Source organism: Scyliorhinus torazame, chromosome 8 (assembly GCF_047496885.1).
Source record: "Scyliorhinus torazame isolate Kashiwa2021f chromosome 8, sScyTor2.1, whole genome shotgun sequence".
Lineage (NCBI taxonomy): Eukaryota > Metazoa > Chordata > Chondrichthyes > Carcharhiniformes > Scyliorhinidae > Scyliorhinus > Scyliorhinus torazame.
In genome coordinates, this window is record NC_092714.1 from 171,920,845 (window position 1) to 171,944,778 (window position 23,934).

Below are 23,934 nucleotides of genomic sequence, written 5' to 3' on the forward strand. Positions count from 1 at the left end.
GAATCATTTATTTCAATTTACCCTCATTTGTTTATTTCTTTGAATATTGTGCTGATTAAGCTAGAAAGAAGGAACTCCAATGAGTTGGACATTTCCCAAAACATGAACAGGAGGAGGCTATTTAGCGCCTCAACACATGTCCACTGTTCAATTTGACTGCAACAACATTTGCCCATCTTTGCTCCATGTCTCTTCATTCCCTTGCTGAACAAGAATCTATCAATCCCAGACTGGAAAATTTCAATTAATTCCAGTATCCACAGCATTCTGAGGGAGCAAATGCTCTTTGCGTGAAATGTGTCCTGAAATGAATGTTCCGCCTTGTTCCAACACCAGAGTTGCTCTGTATCCACCCTAACAAGTTATTTTATTCTTTCAAACCCCTCAATTAGATCACCTGTCAGCCTTCAACACTGCAAAGAATACAAACCATGGGCGGGATTCTCCGCGAACCGGAGGGGTGGGCAACTCAGGCGCGAAGGAGAGGCATGAACCACTCCGGCATCGGGCTGCCCCGAAGGTGTGGAATCCTCCGCACCTTCAGGGGCTGGGACGGCACCGGAGTGGTTTGCGCCACGCCGGCCAGCGGGGAAGGGGCTTGGCGCCACGCCAACCGGCGCCGAAGGACCTCTGCCGGCTGCCGCGAGTTGGCGCATGCGCGGGAGCGCCAGCGTGTGCTGGTGTCATCCCAGCGCATGCGCAAGGGGGGTTCATCTCCGCCCCGGCCATCGTGGACTGTTACTACAGCCGGCACGGAGGAATAGAGTGCCCCCACGTCACAGGCCCGCCCGCAGATCGGTGGGCTCCGATCGTGGGCCAGGCCACCATGGGGGCAACCCCCAGGGCCAGATCCCCCCGCGCACCCCCGAGGACCCCGGAGGCCGCCCGCAGAGCCAGGTCCTGCCGGTAAATACCTGTCGTAACATACGCCGGCGGGACTGGCCGAAAAACGGGCGGCCACTCGGCCCATCGCAGACCGGAGAATTGCCGGGGGGGGCCGCTGCCAAAGGCCCCCGACCGGCACGGCACGATTCCCGCCCCCGCCAAATCCCCGGCGCCGGGGAATTCGGCAGCCGGTGGGTGCGGGATTCACACCAACCCCCGGCGATTCTCCGACCTGGTGGGGTGTCAGAGAATCCCGCCCCATGTTTATGCAACCTGTCCTCATAGTTTAAACCTAATGATCATTCTGCCAATTCCTACGGAGCAGAATTAGGCCATTCAGTCCATCGAGTCTGCACCGACCCTCCAAAAGGGCACCCTACCTAGGCCTGGGTCCCTGGCGCTGTGAGGCAACAGTGCTAACCACTGTGCTACCGTGCTGCCCGGTATTCATCATTCTGGTGAATGTGCAAGCATCATCTCCTGAACAAGTATATCCTTCCTCAGGTGCAGCGTCAGAGACAAACACAGTTACTCTACATGGGGTTTTACTGTCTCTTTATAACTGAAGCATGACCTTCACGGTGACATAGCACTGTATGAGCAACATCCGCTCCTTTTGATTTTAACTACAGAACCTTCCCTTTCCTAATGACCCAGCTCCCAAATACAAAACAGCTGCACGCTCATTCCCTTTAAACTTTCAAAAACCAGTTGCATTAACGTAGCCGGTGCCTTTGGCGAACTCTGGCCTTTCCACATTTCCCACAACATCCAAATCAATGCAATGTCTGAGATGTGTTTTGCCAGAAAGAACATTACTTATTCAGGTCGAACATGTCACTTGCTTATTAAGCTAATTTGCGCAGATGCAAATTCTCTCATTTTCCGTTCATTAACAATTTAGTGTTATCTATTTCTTCTTTGTGTTCTCATTTGTAGGGATGAATAAATTGAGGTGGACTGGTGAAATGTTTTGAAATTACAATGATTATTAATTTTCAAAGGGAAAGACAAAGGTCCCAGATAGGCCCAAAGGCAGCTTTGTCTGACTGAAATCTTGGTTTTTAAAGTTGTATGTCACCTCATTAATTCTTTCCACAGCCTGTGCCAAATGATTCCAATTATTTTGAAGCAAAGAGGCTGAAAGTATATATGCACAAAACATCTTCATGTCCTACAAATGAACAGAGGTAAAACAGAGTAAAAATATCAATAGTAGTGAGGACTGTTGAATGGCGCATTGTGCGGTTATTTTAATCATGATCTGACCAGGACATTATTGTTGGGCCGGATTCTCTGGTCTCCGACGGTGAAATTGCCTTCGGCAATCAGCCGGAAAATCCACGTTGGTGCCGAAATCCGGGGCGGCGCCACTTTTGCAATGCTCCGCCTCCTCCAAAACGGTGTACTCACAGACTACATCACATGACGTTGGGACGGCCTCAGGATGTTACCTGAGGCCCTCCCCCGATGCTCCGCCCCCAATGGGCCGAATTTCTGACGGCTTGGGGCACGTGTGCTTTTTCCTTTCGGGAACCCAGTGTATCGGCGGCAGACTAAGTCCAGCACCGCCACAGTCGGGGGGGGGGGGGGGGGGGGGAGCCAATCCATGGGCAGGGGGCTGTTTTGGTGGGAGCTGGGGGCACTGGTGGGGGGTGGTCCGGGGATGGCGAGCCTGGCCAAAGGGGGGCACTATTTGGCAGGCCGCCGCCGTGCGCATGCGCGGCCACGGACCCAGCAATTCTCTGGCCATATCCGCAGCTCGAGCCAGAGGCTTTACACTGCGTGCCTGCTCGTCCCCCACTAGACAGAAGATCGGTGGAGGCTTTGCACCATTTTTCCAGGCGTAAAACGCCACTGTTCCCACACCGGCGTCAGCACCTAGTCTCCCAAATGGAGAATCCAGCCCATTTTATCCATATTTCTGTGACGCAAGCATCCCTTGTGTCTCTTCAGAATGTGGTGCAAGCCTTCTTCTTAAACCACTGCGATCCATCTGGTGAAACTACTCCCTCAGTGTTCTTAGGGAGGGAACTCTTGAATTTTGACCCAGCAACATTGAAGGACCAGCAGTCTTAAGTCCAAGTCATCTCATTAATAGAATTAAAGTCAAAGGAAGCAGCCTCGGTAGAGCAAGGCGGTGTGTGCTCCTCTTTTACTGTCATTTTGAGATCGGGGCATCATTTTCTCTGTGAAACTGAGCTTGCTGCCACGTTTAGGCCCCATCCCTCGCAATGCCGGTGCAAAACTCACCCCCTCTCCAAAACAATTTCTAAGTGTGTGTGAATAGCAATCTGGATCTCACCAACCCATCTGTCAGGAATTGCACCACGTCCCATTCCAGAGACCACACTGAGAAATAGTGGGGGAGAATTGTGCCTACTATCTCCCTGCCAAGAAATTAATAAATATGGAGTAAAATGCTGGTGACAGCAAAAGTGATCACAAAGCTGATCACAACCTAATGTCCTTCAGGAAAGGAAACCTGTCTCAGTCTGGTCGATATTATAGAATCACACCATGGTGGACAATATCAGTAGACAGGCTTCTGGGTCACTCACTGATGAGGGCTTCATTCTGATCATCCACGGCAGGTATAGGCAGGTGATGTGCCTTTGGACATGCGTCATTCCACAGCCGCTGGAACTACAAAGGCAAAGTCGGGAACATCAGGAAAGGATGTCAGCTTCACTCCTCGGATTGCAAGGCCACCTGGAGGCGTCCCAATGCCTTATGTCCGAGGGGATGGTGTCTGCACTGCAAGGTAACCAGGCCAACACTGCGAGGGTGGCGGCTGCAGTGGGGATCTTGGTGTTGGACATACACTCCATGGCAGGGGATGTTTACTCCATGATTCAGACCATGATGTCCACAGTTCAGGGCATGACCTTCAGGGCACAGGGAGTTAACAGCATCGTGCAGGCACTTGTGGGCATCCGTAAGTTTTAACACGAGTAGCAGCATGAGCCTCATTATAATGGGTGTCTGCGACACACTGTGGCCTCCGCACAGGTCAGCAGCCACATCCCCTTGTCCCCGAGGAGCTAACCCTGTAACCGAGCTCCCTCAAATATCTCAGGTATCCTAGAACAGCCAAGGATGTAACTGTTGTGGAGTCTCCCCAGGAACCTAGCCCATACCAGCAAGATGTGATTGGCATGGGCGCAGATGAGCTGGACATTCAGGAAGTGGAAGACGTTGTAGTTTATGAAAGAGACTCCTTGATACCGTGCGAAACAGAGAGACTGAGCATGCAGTCAATGGCTCCCTGTACTTGTGAGAAGCCAGCTATCTGGGTGACCCCTATGGCTCTGGCCTGGTACTGGTTGCAAAGGGCACATCCGTGACCTTCCTGATGCACTTATGTGTGGAGACCTGGGAGATGCCACAAAGGTCACCAGTGGAGCCTTGAAAGGTGCCTCTGGCATAGACATTTAGGGAGGCTGTGACCTTCAGGGCTGACAGGCTTCTGAGGCCATGTGTTGCTAACCCCTGCAGAACTTGGCAAAGGTGAGTGACTATATCCCTGGTCTAGAAATTCCTCCTGCACTGGTTCTCACTCATCTTCAAGAATGTCAGCCATTTTTGGTAAACTCTGGCCCAATAATATTGTGTCTGAGTGGCTAATCTAGGTGGTCCAGCCTCTGACAGCTGAGCAGGCCTTGCCGCCCCTTTCTGCCCCCAGGAAGCCTCACATTGACGCTAGTGTTCTCTCTCCTGCATCATGTCTAGAAGGATTACTGCCAACTCTACTGGCTCCATGTTTGTATTTGTGAACTAACTGAAAGGGAAGAAAGAGAATTGAGTGACCATTGAGGATTCCTGTCCATGCCCTGCCCCATTGGCCATCCAAACTTGGGAGGACCTGACCAATGGTCAGTGACTGCTGTGCTCGCCTTCCCACTGAGGTCCATTCCCTTACAATCTCCCACACTGGTCAAAACCCCACAGCAGCCTCCCCCACTCAGTGTGACAGATGGGAATCCACTTCAGATACACAGTCACCCAAGGTCAGAGCTGAACCGGGTCCCTGGTGTTGTGAGGAAGCAGTGCTAACCACTGTGCCACCGGTCACTTAAGTAGTGAACCATAAACCTAGGGCAATGCTCTGGGATCCTGGGCTCATATCCCACCATGGTAGATGGTCAAATTTGCATTTGAATTCAATATAATTCTCATGTGGAAGGCATGGGAGAGCTCATTGCTGTCAAGCCCCATATTATACTTAACAGGGGCAGGTTGCATCACTGGAAGCTCCCATCTCCCCCACAAAGATGTATTGTGGACACCCCCTCCACCCAGCCCAGCTGCCCAGGCTTCCCAGTCTAGTGCCAGGATCCCCGAGATTGCACAGGCCTTTCAGCTGTGGACTCCAGCTTCAGGGTGGATAAGATTTGTTAGTGGCTTTGTCGCCCTCTCATTGAAAACATCCTCCCCCCGCCATTATGGTGCCAAACCATACCCCCTTCTCAGAGTCATGTCAATGGCGGTCCCCCCAAAACTGCCTCCCACCTCCACCCCTGCCTAGGAACACAGTCTTCACCCCCTGTGCTGCTCTGGTGCTTGCGCACCCACTCACACCCCGACCCCCAGGACTGGCATTCCAACTCAGGCCTCCACTTAATCCCCCCAACAAAGATGTCCCGCTGTGGGGCTGCCCTCTCAGGCTTCCATGCAACACCACCTGCCCCAGACCCAACCCCACTCCAACCACCTGGACCTGCACTCAACCCCAATCCTGTACTCACCCCCTGGACCCACGCTCGAGCAATCCTGGATCCTCAAGCAGCAATCCCCCACCCCAACGAACCCGCAAGCAAACCTGCTGGACCCATGGTCCTCTTTTCTTGGGAAAATAGGATTACGAGATCTCACCAGGGAGATTCTCGATTTTGGACTCTCACGATATTTTGCACCCACATCGCCGTTTGCGCTCATGGCAAATATGGGTACTAAAACAAGACAAAGTTAAATCTCCCATCCCACCCACAGCGACTTTAGTGATCGGCAAGAGTGGAAAATCGAGCGGGAACCAAAGGGTTGGAAGCCCGCTGGCATTCTCCCAATGGCGGGTTAATGATGGGGCAGCCTTCCCATCGGCCGGTGGTGGGAAAATATTTTGTATTCATTTGCATCTCATGAATGCTCATTAAAAACACTGCCCACCAGTGTCCATCAGGCCTTCCAATCTTGCATCACACTGGTGGAAAATTACATTGGTTTCAAAACAAATTGCTAAAGAGTGGCGAGCACGAGGCGGGGCTCCGTTCACTAGAGACTTCAGGGTGATTGCAATAACTTTCTGCCACAGTGCTCCTCTACTCCTGATGCATTGATCACTACTCTGTCAGGGCAGACCAGTTCCTGCCTCCATCTCCACGCTGAGCTGGTTTTCATAGACAGCACTGTGCTGCTGGGCCCATGGACCCTCCTCTGACAGAAGTCAGATCAGAACTGTGCCTGGAGTTGGGGAGTCCAGGGATCGCCTTGCTCCCGGTGCCACACACCAGTATCTACCTGGACAGCACAGTGCTGCAGGATTTATGTAGCCACCACAACAGATATCGAAGATCGGCCAATGAGGCAAGGTGGGAAATGTGGAAGGAGGGCTGTTCAAGGAGGAGGGAAAGGATGAGGACTCACGATGGCAGGTAGAAGGGCAAGGAGGTCGATGAGGGAGACGAACGATGGAAAACAGAGGGAAATCTAAGAGGAAGGGAACTGGACCCCAACAAGATTGCATGAAAAGCTCACAAAAAGCACGTCGAAGTTTGGGATTAGCCATCTGAGGCTGCGTTCAAGTCACTTTACTCCCTGTGTTTTTTTAAAAGTTCAATTCAGGCTTCCAGACAGTGAATTAAAAATAATTTTTGACAGAAGCACATCTTCATGACAGAGTCCTCACTTAGGTTTATTCGACGAATACCTGGATTAGGAGAGTTGTCTTGCGAATCTAAGTTTGTATCTGCTGGTGTTTAGAATCGTGAGATGCAACTTGATTGAAATGTTTAAGATCCTGAGGGGTATTGACAGGGTGGATGTGGAGAGGATGTTTCCTCTTGTCAGAGAATCTAGAAGCAGGGGTCACTGTTTAAAAACAAGAGGCCGCTCACTTAAGACAGAGATGACAGGAAATGTTTCACTCAGGAGGTCATGAGTGTCTGGAACTCTCTTCCTCAAAAGGCACTGGAAGCAGGAGAGTCTTTGAATATTTTTAAGGCAGAGCTGGATAGATTTGTGATTAACAAGAGGGTGAAAGGCTTTCGGGGTAGGTGAGAATGTGGAGTTGAGGTTATAATCATGATCTTATTGAATGGCAGAACAGGCTTGAGGGGCCGAGTGGCCTACCCTTGAACCTAATCCGTATGTTTGTCTAACTCTTGTTACTAGCCTCAAAGATCAGTTGAAATGGAGAAGCACCTTTAGATTTATCATGGGATAACTGTATGCAGCAAAGTGTCAATGACATCCTGGTCTTCTCTGCCTTCAGAGGAAATGGTGGCTTCAACAGCAACAACTTGCATTTGTATAGCACATTGAACTTAAAAGCTGTGGAAGCTGTTAAGTGGTTTCTATATATTTTTTTAAATTTAGAGTACCCAATTAATTTTTTCCAATTAAGGGACAATTTAGCGTGGCCAATCCACCTAACCTGCACATCTTTGGGTTGTGGGGGCGAAACCCACGCAAACACGGGGGGAATGTGCAAACTCCACACGGACAGTGACCCAGAGCTGGGATCGAACCTGGGACCTCGGCGCCGTGAGGCAGCAGGGCTAACCCACTACGCCACCGTGCTGCCCGAAGTGGTTTCGATATTTGTGGTTGAAATGATGGACATGGACAGAGGTACAGCACCTACATATGAAAGCCGTAGATCACATTGAAAACTGTCACATCTATAGCATCAATAGCTTTGTAGGACTTTGTTAGGGTCTGGAGTGTCAACTAACAGTGTTGTAATGTCTTCTTAGAATTGAATACTTCCACCAGGCCATAGGATCAGAAGATGTAGGAGCAGGCAGCGGCCATTCGGTCCATTGAGTCTGCTCAGCCATTCAATGATGATGATTGATCTGATATGATCATCCTCAATTCCACTTTCCCCCCTTATCCCCAAAACCCTTGATTCCCTGACTGATTAAAAATCTGTTTATCTTAGCCTTGCAAACACTTAACGGCCCAGCCTCTCCAGCTATCTGTGGTAAAGAATTCCACAAGCTCACTGCCCTCTGACAGAAGAAATTCCTCCCCTTAAATGGGTGACCCCTTAAGATCACACCCTCTGGCTTCCTGGCTGGAACAATGAGGCTAGTGCTGATGATGCTTGGATTCACCTTTGATTCTGTGCCTAGCATCAATGGGTTATCCAGGGTGGAGGCAGCTGCTGCTCTATCTGCAGAGAGTGAAAACAATCTTGTTGCCTTCAGGACCCCTCCAATGCCCACATATTCCCCGCTTCAGGCAAAGGAGTGGCAGCCTTTGCATCGGGTGACGGCAAGAAGGTGAGGGAATGGCCGAAAGTGAATTCCTCATTTGATGAGCCAGTGCAAACAGGATGGGATGAATGAGCCTTCTTTTGCACCGTAATAATTCTGTGATTCTGCAAAGAGAAAGGCTGCTAGAATCAGCTCCAAAGTGACCACCACTGCACTGAGATGGGAGTTTATCGGGCCTCGTAGCCTGCACTCAGGAACCTGTGTTCTGTACCCAGCTGACAGCCAGGGCTGTCCTGTCGTGCTAATGGTAGCACATCAGTCCACTTTGTCAGCAGCAATCAGCTGTGTGTTCATCTGAAGATATGCCTCCTGCAGCAAGATCTTGTACAGCACAGAGCAGAGATCACCCGCCCTAAGGCACTACCTAATTGGCAATGACAGACAGTGTGTCAATCTGCATGGTGTCACAGGTATAACACCTTTGGTGTAAAACTGGATGTTGTATAATCGCCATCATTGGTCTTTTGCACCTAGCACGAGAGAGATGCTGAAAGATTTCATTGAGAGTATTAATTATGCACAGCATCTGATGCAAATTAGCCTAATTAACTGTTCCACCCACGCTGTCAAACTGCAACATTCTAAAACTGGGTGCTGAAACTTTGCTTCGGCAGATCCCATGAATTTGCTGGTGCACAAGATTTTTCTGAACAGTGATGTTCTCTGTCCCTCAGCTTGACATTTGACATGTGTCGCGTACGCATGTGACATCTGAGACACTACTGTTACAACCCCCTCGGGGGCCAAAGACTATGCTCAGTAAGTTTCCCTGCCTTTACCGGAGTATGAACTCCCCTGGTAATTGGGGTGGGGTTTCCCCTTAACAAGGGGGAGCCTCTCAATATAAAAACCCTGAGAGGGTGGCCCTTCGAGGAGAGGAGTTGTTTGCCTTGTAATTATTGTGTATACTGCAATAAACCTTTGTTCATTCTTATCATACTTTGCGTTCCTGTGTCTCTTCCGTTGGATTCTACACATAGGGGGCAGGATTCTCCAATAATGGGGCAATGTCCCCATGCCAGCGTCAAAACACAGGCATTTCACTCTGGACTTTCCTTATGAAGGTCCAGAGTGATTCTCCAACCTGCAGTGGGCTAGCAGGGCCCGAGTGCTTCTCGCAGTTCTGGCTGCAGGTACAGGGCCCTGCACTTCCAGTCGGGAGTCCATGCATGTGCATGGCAGCGGCCTGCGGCGGCCCTGCCGTGCGCGATGGCGGACTCGGACCGTGGAGCGGCACCAAAGATCTAGGCTCCAAACCGAGATTGGCCGCGGATCGGTGCTGCCCGATCGCCCCCCTGGCTGTCCATGAGGCCCTCCCCAGTGAAGGATCTCCCCGCCCCCCACCAGGGTGGCCGTTCCCGACAGGCAACACATGGTTAGAACCTCGCCGTCAAGAACTCAGCCAGTTACCCTCGGTAAATCGCAGGGGGAGGGGGCCCTCTGTCAATGGCCCCCTAACCGCGCCGTGTAGACCGTGCGCAATTCACGGCGATTCTCCGGGGACCAGAGTATCATGGGAGCGGCGTCCGACTGGATTTCGTTGTTGACGCCCATTCTCCGCCCCCGCGCCAATCGCAATTTCAGCGCGGAGGCTCGGAGAATCCAGCCCATGATCTGTGACCACGTGTGCCTTGTGCACATATAACCAAGGTGCAGAGAGTTTTCCAAGTATATCGGTCTAAATTTCTCAGATGGCAGAGTTTTGCTTCCTGCCATCCCAAGAGTCAATAGGGAGCACACCCCTGCCAACTTTCTTTACGCAAAGAGTAGTGAGGCCGTGGAATGCCCTACCTGCTACAGTAGTGAACTCGCCAACATTGAGGGCATTTAAAAGTTTATTGGATAAACATATGGATGATAATGGCATAGTGTAGGTTAGATGGCTTTTGTTTCGGTGCAACATCGTGGGCCGAAGGGCCTGTACTGCGCTGTATCGTTCTATGTTCTAACTCTGAGCGCCCCATGGTCTTTTCATGCTTGAATGAGCATGTAATGGCTGCAGCTGGGTCTCTTGTGCCTTGCTTAGGAGGACGTCCCACCTTAGAGAGCTGTTGGCCAATCTGATTGGCCAGTAGCTCTCCAGTCCCTGCAATGACAAAGTCCAAAGATTTGCGGTTAGGTGTATTGGCCATGTTAAATTTGTTAAGTTGTCCCTTGGTGTCAGGGATGTGCAGGTTAGGTGAGGTTGTGGGTAAGGGCAGGGGGTGTGGTGCTCTTTCAGAGGGTCAGTAGAGACTCGATGGGCTGAATGGCCTCCTTCTGCACTGTAGGGATTCTATGATTCTAAGAATGACAAGAGCTGTGGTGGACTGAAGAGGGACTTCAGGAAGATGCCTGAGCCTCAGTCCTGGGAATGGAGTACAAGGTAAGCTTAAGGAGCCCTGGAGCAGAGAGGGTAGGGAAGGCCTGGGGGAGGTGCAAAGGGGGCGATTGGAGTGTTGGGGGATAGGCCGGGTGGAGGAGGGCAGGAAGATCCAGCGATCACTGGGCTGTAATAGGGGGATGGTGCAGGGGGGCGGGCCACCGCAGTCAGTAGGGGGCTTCTGATGGTGCAACCCCCCCATTCCACCTTCCCACCGAGATCTGTGCCCGTTGTTTTTCAGATTTTGTCCATGGCAGCTAACTCCTCTCACCAGCCTAAAAACCCGCCAGTAGGGAGCATAAAATTCAGGCCCTAGTGTTCCAGGGTTATTTGTTTCAGTGCGGGGTGGCAGTTTGGCATTGGGCCCATCTGCCCTCATTTTAATGTTTTCTTTCTATTGTAGAAAGCAATTACCTGTTCAACAAGAGCAGTAGCCATTTTGAGAAGGGAGAGGCAGTATAGACTTAGTGGTACAGTTCTGAAGAGAGAACAGGGACAGAGGGATCTTGGGGTTCATCCTTGAAGGTGGCAGGAACAAAGGAGATTGAAGGAGATTTGACAGAGGTATAAATGTTTATGTCATGTTTAGATAAGGTTGGCAAAGAAAAACTCACCATTGTATTCAGGGCGAGGGGATGCAAATAGGTCTTTGGGCAAGAAATGCAGGGGGAATGTGAGGAAGATTTTGTTTTAGACAGTGATTTGCTGCCGGCAAAGATGGGAGAAGAGGAAATTTTAAATGATTTCAAAAGGAAATTGAATGGGCATTTGAAGGAAATAAACATGCAGGGTGTGTGCTGGAAATGTACTGACTGAATTACTCTGCAGAGACAAGTCTCTTGAACTCCAGAGCCATTAGAAAATGCGTGGAAAGGGTCCAGACTCAAAAAAGGATTATGTGAGTGGGAAGTTGTTTACGCAGCTGCAGAGAACTGTTGACTTGGCTTGTTTCACATTCTTAGGTGGTTATTTTCTGTGATCTCTTTTGTCAATGCCCCAATATTTAATTTAAGAAGATTAAGAGGTGTGAAATGCTTAAAGCTTCTGTTATTGATATTTTAAGAGCTTCTTTGACTGACACTTTTGTCACGTTGTAGGAATTCAAAGAATTATGAATGACTGGTGATTCAAATATGCCATTGCTACTCCAGGTTGCACTTGTTTTGTACCTGGTGTATGCTGGATGAATGGGCATAGACACAGTGGATGGTGGATTGAGGGGTGTGAGGACCAGAAGGCCTAAAATGTAACCAAACAGCTGGGACAGAGGCCCAGAGTGGCAAGGTGGGCCATTTAACCAGCCCACCTTGGCACTCCCGCTCCTCTGGCCTCCTCCAATCTGCTTCCAGAAGTGGCATGCCTGACTCCACACTGCACCTGCCTCCAACTGCCCATCCCCCATTCCCCCCATCCCAGTGGAGCGAAGCACCTGCCATTTGAATGACTTTCCACTGAGGTGGGTGCGCCAAGCTAGGAAATTTTCCAACTCAAATTCTTTGCCTTGTCAGCAAAAATCGAGCCATTGGACCCATGGCCAAATGGTCCCCTTCTATGAAGTGGTGGCTCTATGTTTCTACATCAAAGTTTAGCTGTCTGGTCCCTCATACAAAGCTCGTGGCTACTACAGTAGGGCTAGGTTCAGGTATAGAGAAGGAGGTCACACTCCCACATAGACTTAGGTGAACCAGTTTAGGACCTCTTTGGTGGACGCACTGAGGTGATTTACAAATGCAAAATTCTTGTACTCTAATAAACCCCCTTATCTCTCACATTCATGCTGCTTTCCTACCCCTGTTCCCAGATCCTGCCTCAAGCATTGATGACAATGAATTGAGCCCTGAATTCTGTCGGCAGGAAGCAGGTCCCATTTGCAGAGGTAAGTTGGAGCCTGAAAATGGTACTGCAAAGGGGCTGGGTGTGGGATTTGGAGGGGGAATGGGAGCGGGACTGGGAGTTGACCACGGAGTGAGAATGGAGGCAGAATGTTTGCCATAGTGTTCGGAAAGAGCAGCCGTCTTTGTTTTCAGATCGGATACCCTCCTACGGTGGGAATCTAATTAAAGTTCAGGTTTTCAGGAGTTGACTCCTTAATTAATAAGGAGATGGATTTCCTGACAATTTGGAGTCAGTGGGGTGGGATTGGATGTGGGTTAGGTGATCGGTGGGACTCCATGGCAGCCATCACTGAGGCTGCTAGTTGTCTTGAGAGAAAGATCTATGTTTCGCAGAAGCAGTTGCCACCATTCTGGTCTAATTTCGATGACCCGGTGTCTGAAAGGTGACATGTGCAGGTTAGACCTGGTAAAAGGAGGTCAGATCTTTGTAGAGGACTTTGGAGAGATTGGGTGCCCTTTTTGAGATGTAGGGCACCCCTTTGGAGGGGGTCCCCCTTTGGGAGAGGTCAGGAATTTCTTGGGACTGTTATGGTGCCCTATGGTATTGTTAAAGGTAGCCATGTACGTCTATAAAAAGTGCATAAACTCATTAACTATCAAGCTAATTGTAACTATCAAAAGTATTAAAATGAACTGTCAAAACAACTATTAAGCTACCAAGACATTTAAAATTCAGGACCACTTAATCTTTGTTGACCTAAGCCTGAGAGTTACCTTTACTGGTTGAAGTTGTATGACTGATTTCACAATCTTCCATTATCACAGCAGGGTGCCTGCCATTAGACTGTTTGATTGACACTCCCTAATGATTATGCACTCTTTAAAATGGGATTATGAATTCCAATAAGAGACTATGGGCGCGATTCTGCCCCCCCACGCCGGGTGGGAGAATCGGCGGGACGCCGCGCGAATCACGCCACGCCCCCCCCGACCCCCGCATGCGATTCTCCCACACCCCGGAAACCAGTGGCACGCGATTCGCACCGGGCCGCTCGGAGAACCGGCGAGCGGCAATTCTTTGGCCCGGATGGGCCGAGCGGCCGCTACGACACGACAGGTTGCTGCCTGCACCGTCCACCCTGGTTGCTGCCGGCGGGAACTCTGCAGGAATGCTGTGGGGGCAGCCTGTGGGGAGGGAGGGGTGACCTCCGATGGGGTCTGGCCCGCGATTGGGGCCCACCGATCGGCGGGCCGGCCTCTCCCCCCCCCACCCCCCCTCGGGCCTACCTCCTTCCGCCCGCGGCCCCAGAACACCGGCGCCATGTTGGTGAGGGGCCGGCGTGCGTAAGACGTTCCCCACACATGCGCAGGAAGGGGCGCGGCCCAACTGCGCATGCGCAGGATTGGGCTGCCCCAACTGCTCATGTGCGGGTTGGCGGGGCGCCAATTTGGCGCCGCATAAGGCTGCTGGAGCGGGATGAACCGCTCCAGCGCTGTGCTGACCCCCTGTGGGGGCCAGAATAGGTCAAGCTCGGGCCCTGTTCACGCCGTCGTGAAACGCAACGGCGTTCACGACGGCGCGAACACTTGCCTCCATATTGGAGAATCACCCCTGATAAACTTAAATGAAATTTTTGCTTTTATAAGATTATGCAGTTGAAGGAATGTAAATGAAATGGGTTTTTAATGAATAAATAATCTGTAGTGGAAACTTTGAATTTTAGATTATTTAATTTCAACATGTTTCCTGCAGAATCTCCATTGGTAGATACTGGGTGAGTTGGCATGCTAGGTGTAAAGGCAAGGGTGTTGGACCAAGGGCATGGGTGGCATAAGTTTGTATGAAAATGGCATAGAGGCTATAAAAGGTGTGGGTAGAGGGACATGCAATGATTTGGAAAGTATGAGGGGTTATGGGCAGGGTGGATGGTGGCACATGATGGCACATAAATTATTTGTGGCCTTGGGGGTGGCTGGAGGGCTGGGTTGGCATGGATGGGACAAGGGGAGTGTGTTGAGGGTGTTGGAGTGTGAGTGGTGAAGTGGTTTTTAAAGAATTTCAACATAATTCCACAGCACAGAGGCAAGCCTTGCGCCCAGCCCAGCTCCAGCCCCCGCAGCCCCCACATTTGTTCGAGGGGTTGCGGCCTGACTCCCAAAGAATCCTGATACTTGTGAACAGAAATCCTAACTTCCGGCATATTTTTTCATGGATTTGCTTTGTGCTGCTGACCCGGGTGCCAAAATCCAGGCCTACGCCTGTGACCATCTGTCTGGAGAGCTGCTCTCTCCTACAGATCTCAGTCAAATCCAGGTAGCTGCATCTTTTGCGGAAGATCCTGTGTTGACAATTTGACCTCCATTGCCTTCCAGCTCAACCTTCCTCTCCATGTCCTCCTGCTGCTCGAGGTTCCGCTCTTCTTGCATAGGATGTTGTTCCCTAATCACCACTAGGTCCAGAATCTGGCAGTCATGCCCCCCCCCTCCAATATTAGGGTCTTCCTTGTGGACAGGTGGCCACCGTATTGTCCTCAGCAACCTTGCCTTCTTTCTACCTCTATTCACTGTGACCTACACAGCACCAGAGGCAAATTCTTACCAAGTGTTGAATGCCCCTCTGTGTATTTGCTGTGCTTCAGTTGGTGCCCCTCTTGTCGCTGAGCCACAAGGTTCAGTGTTCAAGTTCACTCCAGGCTTGTGTACAAATATCAAGGCTGATGCTCCAATGCAGCACTCAGCAAGCTGCACGAGTGGAGCAGTTGTGTGTTGGATGAAATGCCTGCATCTGTCCATTTGGATTGATGTAAGTGATCCTCTGCCCTGTGATTGAAGAAGAGCAGGTGAGTTACCTCCCACATCCTGGTCAATATTTATCCCTCATTCAACATCACAGAAACAAACAATATGATCATTATTACATTGCTGTTTGTGGGGTCTTGCTGTGTGAATAATGTCTGCCACGTTTCCTACATTACAACAGCAAATAAACTTCAAAAACATTTCATTGGCTGTAAAGTACTTTGGGATTTCTGAAGGCCATGAAACTTGTTATATAAATGCAAGTCTTTATTTTTCTTTCTTTGCCATGTTATGGACGGGGTGATGACCTCTGTCCACCCCATCCTATGTGTGAGAGCCATGACTGACTCCCATTATTTCCTGCCTCCGTTCATTTAATCTGCAAGGCATCTCCTGAAACCTGTGAATCACCTACAGAATTCCATCCTTCCCCTCCAACAAGCTGTTTAATGAGCTTCTCAAATCTTTTAATTGGCCTCAAAAGATGGAGGGTGGAATTCCTGGCCTGCCCTCTCCCTATCCCGCCCTCGGCCTGTGTAACATTGTCACTTGTGGGAACAGTGTTTGGAAACTAACCCAGTGGCTGACGGCAGTATTTTTGTGACTCCGTCCACTCCCATTTCCAACTTCAAGTGTGGGGCAGGGTGGGGGTTTGATGGGAGGAGGCAAAATGCAACACTTGCAGTAGTTTCCAAGATGAAGAACTAAAAGGATGGCTGTGAGCAGGACCAGAAACGGGTGGATCCAGGAGTGTAACTGGAAACTGAGCTGGGTCTGGATCCAGGCGCAAGACCAGGAATGGATCCAGGAATGGGTCCTGGAGCCGAGGTGGCATGTGGCAAGGGGAGTGGGGCTCAAAGTGGAGCTAGGACTGGTGAGGGGCAGAGGAAGTGAATGTAACTCTACAATAACCCTGCCTTTGGTGTCTTTGGCAGCGGAATGGGTGACTGGAAACACAACCCCATTGAAATTGTGAGGAGCTGGAAGAGAATGATGTGAGGTGTCATGATGAGTGACCCCAGACTGGGATTCCAGCCTTTTCATGGGAATCTCAACTCACAACTTTTTTAAAAAAACTTTAAAAGAAGGTAATGAACACAGTCCCAAAGACACAACATTCTTTTAAATGAGTGTCAAAGGGACCGTGTTAACATTCGCTTCATCTGTATCTGATTAGGTCCAATTTTGTTTTGTGGATCCTGGGACTGCCATGCCTCCCGCTGCCTGATGTATATTGAAGATCTCTGACAGCAGAATAAATAGGCTGACTCTGTTAACACACACCAGGGGTTTCAGACAACCCATCACTGGAATGTAAGCGACAGTACAAAAGAGAAGTGGATTATACACCGAGCGCTTCATGTCATAGACCATTAATTTTATTACCTGATCTGGAGACTTGTGATTTTGTTGTTGTTGCAATAACCATCAGTTGAAATTGTGATAATTGCACCTTTTTTCATTATTACAGTGCAATGATTACAATAAATGGTGCTGACGTTTCTGCAGTTTGGTGAAAGGAAAACAGTCAGATTTTCTAGTGCGTTTGATGCTGAGACGGAAGCCCATGGGACTGTACCCCAGGGCCCAGCACCTACAGGAGAGGGAGTGGGGTCCATGGGACTGTACCCCAGCGTCCAGCACCTGCAGGAGAGGGAGTGATGTCCATGGAACTGTACCCCAGGATTCAGAAACCACAGGAGAGGGAATGAAGCCAATGGAACGTACACCAGGACTTAGCACCTACCGTGAGGGAGTGGGGCTCATAGAACTGTACCCCAGGGCCCAGCACATACAGGAGAGGGAGTGGTGCCCATGGAACTGTACCCCAGGACTAAGCACCTACCGTAGAGGGAGTGAGGCCCATGGAACTGTACCCCAGGACTAAGCACCTACCGTAGAGGGAGTGAGGCCCATGGAACTGTACCCCAGGGCCCAGCACATACAGAAGAGGGAGTGGTGCCCATGGAACTGTACCCCAGGACTAAGCACCTACCGTAGAGAGAGTGGGGTGCATGGAACTGTACCCCAGGACCAAGCACATATAGTAGAGTGGGGCCCATGGAACTGTACCCCAGGACCCAGCACTTACCTTAGAGAGAGTAGGGCCCATGGAACTGTACCCCAGGACCCAACACTTACAGGAGAGGGACTGGAGTCCTTGAAACTGTACCAAGACCCTAGCACCTACTGGAGAGGGAGTGAGGTCAATGAACTCTACCCGGACCCAGCACCTACTGGTGAGGGACTGGGGTCCATGAAATGTACAAGCCCCAACACCTACAGGTGAGGGACTGCGGCCCCTGGAACTGTTCCCCAGGAGTCAGTATTGGGAGAGAAGGAAGGAACACATTTTGTAGATAATGGCTTTTGCCATATAATATTTCATTGAAATCAAATAAAGTTATATTGATTGATGGATGAATCAGCTTAGTTACAGATTGTAAATTAACAGCCTATTCCAAAGGCCTCAATTAGCAGCAATCGGCCATTCTGTTGAATTTGGAATGAATCACTAGCACCTTAAACTGGACTGCTTGAAACCAAACATTTGACATTTAATCCACATACTGATTGGCTATATGCCTTGTTTTTCAATACACTCCCACAGGGAGCTGAGAGAAGTTTATTCGACAGAAGGGCAAGACAGGCTGAGATAAGCACCCCATAAATGTGCCTGGTAGTGAGACATCATGTAGCCATCAGTGTACAGTTCCAGGTCAGCAATGTTTCCCAGACAAGCCTCATTAATTAGGCCATAATGAACAGGAAGTTGTGTTTTGATTGCTTCTGCAGCAACACTGCATCGATTAAACAGAAAAGATTCCACTTTAAGTCATTATTAACATTCAGCTTGAGCATTGCCAGGTGCTGCACAGTCCCTCTGTTTGGGTCTCTGCTCACAGTGTGTCTTTCCATCCTGTCTCTCCCAGCTTAAAACCTCCACAAGAAGGGCCTGCTATTCTGACCTGGGAGGATCGAGATGGATGAACCTCAATTAAAACACACACTTTTGGTCCTCAATGGCAGAAAAGGCTGATGAATTAGGCAAACATGCACATCAATTGCTGTGAAGGAAGGTGATGACAACAGTGGGATTGATCCTCTGGTCGCCATTGATTAATCCAAACCTTGTCTTATTTTATTTTCGGATCCAAAATCCTCAACCTGCCCAGGTAAGAGCAAGAAGATAGTGATGTTGGCGGCACATCACCAATTCATTTCACAGCCACAACAACCAGCCTTGGGTATGAAAACTGCGCACAATTTACAGGATAAGATATGAAGAGGGATCTGCATGTGACGAGTCACTGGACACACGTGACCCGCATGACCTGCTAGGAAGAACATCGTCATACTTGTTTCGCTTGGTTCATGCTGTGGTACGATCACCATACCAGCAGGGGGAAGCATAGTAAATGTGCCAGCCCAAGGGTGAAGCGAGACCTTGAGATCTGCTGCAGAAGATTGATTCAGTTAGGGCTTTGGACGAGCCAGGTTTCAGAAGAATGCCGACAGGTGTCCACAACAAAATTCTCAGAACCAGATGAGGCAGTCATAAGCCAAGGCTTCTCAGGCCAGAGATTCTCTGTAATACTGTAAGACCATCCACCATCTCCCCTTGTGAAAATCAGCAGTATTGCATCAGCCATGCTGCTAACACTGGGCTAACGTTCTGTCAGAGAATGCAAGCAGGCAAAGACCAATAGGCAAGCTGTAAGGAAATGGGTAACTGCTCTACGTTTGTTAATACCACGGCATAATTTAATTCATAAATTTGAACTTGAGTACATATTTAGTGTTGATAATGTTTCATGGAGGGAAATAATATGATTAGTGTCAATTTTTAAAAATTAATTTACGGGATGTGGGCGTCGCTGGTTAGGTCAGCATTTATTGCCCATCCCTAGTTGCCCTTCAGAAGTCGGTAGTGAGCCACCTTCTTGGAACCTTTGCAGTCCCTGGGGTGTAGGTACACCCGCTGTGCTGTTAGGGAGGGAGTTCCAGGATTTTGACCCAGCGACAGTTGTGATGATATGCATAATGTAAGTTTGCACATGTTATGCACGATCCCCCACCACTAGGTGGTATTGTAAACCCTTCATGTCACCATGTGATCTGGGAGTTGGGAGTTAGTTGTGCTGGGAGATAAGCATATTTGCAGTAGTTCCACGAGAGTAGTTTCGTGTTAGTTATTTGTTAATTAACTTATCCTCATTATCTCACCTCACAGTTTGTTCAAAAATAAATTGTTTCAAACTACATGCTCTGTAGATTATCATTCACTTTGGCCAGTCTGCAGAATATGACATGGTACCAGGATTGCTGATTTAACCAGAACTTGAAGATTCTGTACAATAAAATTCGAACCACGAAAGATAACTCTGCAGGATAAGAAAGGAAACAAATGTTTGCAACTAACCTTGAAAGCTACTGGCATCTTGTGCTTAACGCATGGTAAAACTTTGAAGCATGGAATGGAAAGTATCAAGGCAGGGCACCTCAACAGCTTCGGTTTACTGGTAATGTAGACAAAAATTGGAGGGTGCTTAAGCAGCAGTTTGGTCTGCAGGCACAGCCCAATGAGAGGCGTATCGCATTGCTACTCACCGTAACAGGTCCCTGAGCAATTGAGATCTTCAATACTTTCCCATTTGAAGATGAGGCTGACGGCAAAAGTTTCAAAGAAGTGCTTAAAAGATTTGATCAGAATTGTTCCCCTGGAAAAAAACAAAGCCTGTGAGCGCTATAAATTCTGTATACGCACCCCGAACACGGGAGAGGCATTCAATAGCTTCATCACTGACTTGCGATTGAAAGCGCAATCATGCAACTTCGGCACACTCCAGTCATCAATAATATGAGATCAGATAGTTTTTGGAATCTCCAATAATAAAGTGCGCGAGCAGCTACTATGGGAAACAGACCTGAAACTTGGAAAGTGCCATTGAAATGTCACACTAGTGAGTTTGATGCAAAGCAGCTCGGCACGTTGAATCTCCGTAGTTTTGGCACGAAGGCAAAAGAGGCGGAAGACGCCATTGATGTGGTGACGCAGCTGAATAAGAAATGTGCTCCCAGTGTGGGCAGTCATTTTGAGTGGCCGACCCGATCCTCCATTTTGTGTCCGCGATGTGGCAAACGGCATATGCCACGGCAATGCCCTGCTTATGGAAAAACATGTGCCATCTGTAATGGCAGGAATCATTTTTCAGCCCAATGTTATACAATAAAAAGGCCTGAACAAACAAAGAGTATTGGTGCCATTGTTGAAGTGTGTCTAGAGATCACAATCTCTAGCAAAGCCATTGAGACTCAAGGTCTATCAAACAGAAGTATACTTGTTCCAATCTGCAGCAATACTGAATTGAAGGCAGATAATTATACAGATAAATGGACAGTGCCATTGAAAATATATGACACAGTAATAAAAGTCAAGCTTGACACTGGTGCGAGGGCCAACCTCATCAACCATCTGATGTTAAGAAGCTGCAAATTCAGCCAAAAAATAGGTACTATTGCTAGATTATAATGGTAACGAAATCTCGACATTAGGTGCATGTGAGCTTGAAGCATGGGTACACAACAGACTTCACACCATAAAATTTTCCATTGTGGACACGGACTGAGAGTCTATCATAGGAGCGGAAGGGTGTGAGGCACTGGAGCTAGTTGAGCAGCTGTACGTTCCAGACAGCGCTACGACAAAGGATGAATACAAATGGCAACGAGATGAAGCGGAGGATTTATCAGACAAAATGAAAGCAAAAGTCAAGGTGGAGAAAGAGAAAAAAGATGAAGAAAAGGAGAAGCCAGAAGAGGATCATTATGAAGTTTTATTTAATTTATTTGGCATTAGTGACGAGGTATAATAAATAGCATCCCATCTGTGCAGGACAACGATCAGTATGAATGTTCTAAGATGGCTGAAAATGAGAGTGCAACAGCAGACAAATTAGCTATGGGCACATCAACTGCGAACAGCCAACTGGAAACTGACGAAATAATCCCAATTTTGGAGAAATTAGATCCAGAGAAGTGCAATGATTTATCCTATGCCCATGGAATAGTTCTTGCAATGGATTCCCAAGTACTCGAGGCCAGTCCATCAAAATATTTGCAAGAAGAACAGATGGATACATCTTCATGCAGTTCTCCAGCAACAGACAAAGCATGTATCGTTGTATCAGTTGAGGATGATCCACTGTTTGAGACTAAACCACAAAGTGACGAAGAAATGCCTCATGTGAGGAAATTGATCTAGCTCCGATACTAGAATGCGAGTGTTTACAGATCATTCCTGAAGTCACACACTTACCTGCAACTTTAAATATGTCCAAAAGTATGCCGACATTGGATGCATCACCAGTTGATGGGTGCACAGTACAGTGTTCGAGCGCATGCACCATGGATCAACCAAAACCCCTCAATCCAGCAAAGGCTCCAGAAACAGTTTTAATAGCAGAAGATCCAGAAACAGCTAATCCCTTGGCCGTGACCAGTAGCGAGAATGATGCTCTGGGTGCACAGGCAGATGTGAGTGTGGATCATACCAATTTCACAGATTGTGGCCAGGAGGAAAAGGAGAAGAAAAAAGCGTAATTTCAAAAGGCTGAAAGAGTTGGTGACTCAAAGACCAGAAAGCAAACTGATCTTTCGGAAAAAGGAACAAGAACACTTATTTTGTCAATGCTCAGGAGACCAACGAGAAGAAGGCATTAACCTGAAAGATGGAACGTATAGTGAACTGTGTGCAGGGTCACGTGTATATATCTATGCATATCTTGTTGAAATGCAAAAAGTAACTTCATGCTTGTAAATAATTTTCTTTTTGCAAAGGAAAGGGGATGTGATGATATGCATAATGTAAGTTTGTACATAAAGTTATGCACAATCTCCAACCACTAGGTGGCATTGCAAACCCATCACGTCACCATGTGATCTGGGAGTTGGGAGTTGATCGTGCTGGGAGACAGATGTATTTGCAATAGTTCCACGAGAGTTGTTTAGTGTTAGTTGTTTGTTAGTTAATTTGTCCTAGTTATCTTACCACACAGTTTGTTCTATAATAAATTATTTTAAACTACATGCTCTGCAGATTATCACTCACTTAGGCCAGTCTACAGAACATGACAACAGTGAAGGAACAGCGATATATTTCCAAGCCAGGGTGGTGAGTGACTTGAAGGGGAACCTCCATATGGTGGGATTCCCAGGTATCTGCTGCTCTTGCCCTTCTAGATAGAAGCAGTCATGGGTTTGGAAGGTGCTGCCACTGCTCGTCGGTGGTGGACGGTTTGAATGTTTGTGGATGGAGGAGCGATCAAGCAGACTGTTTTGTCCTGGACAGTGTTGAGCTTCTTGAGTGTTGTTGGAGCTGCACTCATCCAGGCAAGTGGAGAGTATTCCACTACTACATTCCTGACTTGTGCCTTGTAGATGATGCACAGGGTTTGGGGGGGGGATCAGGAGGTGAGTTACTCGCCGTAAGAATCCTAGCCTTTGACCTGCCCTGGTAGCCACAGTATTAAAATGGCTAGTCCACTTCAGTTTCTGGTCAAAGGTAACCCGCAGGGTGTTTATTGTGTGGGATTCAGCGATAGTAATACCATTGAATGTCAAGGTGCGATGGTTAGAACCTCTCTTGTTGGAGATGGTCATTACATGGCACTTGTGTGACGCAAGTGTAACTTGCCATTGTCAGCTCAAACCATTTGCGAATGGTGCTAAACATTGTGCAGTCATCTGCAAACATCCCCACTTCTGACCTTATGATGGAAGGGAGATCATTGATGAAGCAGCTGAAGATGGTTGCGCCTAGGACACTACCATGAGGCACTCCTGCAGTGATGTCCTGGAGCTGAGGTGATTGACCTCCAACCACCACAACAAACTTCCTTTGTGTCAGGTATGACTGCAACGAGCGGAGAATTTTCCCTGAATTCCCATTGACTCCAATTTAGCTAGGGCCCCTTGATGCCATACTCGATCAAATGCCACCTTGATTCATGAAGGCACAGGGAGAAGACCTGTCTCTCTATCTCTCTCTCTTTCTCCTCCGTATCACTTTCCAGAAAGCCTGAGTGCTGTGTTCATGAAACTACAGGGACTTGAACAAATCTATCTCCAGAAAAAACGTTACAGGCTGCAAGTGAAGACCAGAACTAGCTATCTCTATCCAGAAGGGCTTGTGAGTACTGTATTTCTGAAACTGCAGAGATCTGAATGACTCCACAATAAAACTATGAACTGAAAGCAAGGTTTGAAGAGAAGTAAGGTGCTGGAACCACCATATGAAACAAAAGACACCTTTTTTTCCTTTTACTTATGATTCTTACCCCTTTCCACCACTCTGTGTTTGTCTGTCAGATGTGTGTGTGTGTGTGTAGAGGATTCCCGCAAGTTAAAGCGGGAATTATAATTAGATAATTAACCAGTTGTGTTTGCTACATATTTAAGTACAGTTTTTGTTATAAATAAATGGTAATCGTGTTTACATTTACAAACCTGGTGACTGTAATTATTGGGCAGCCAAGGGCCAAAGATTTGGGGT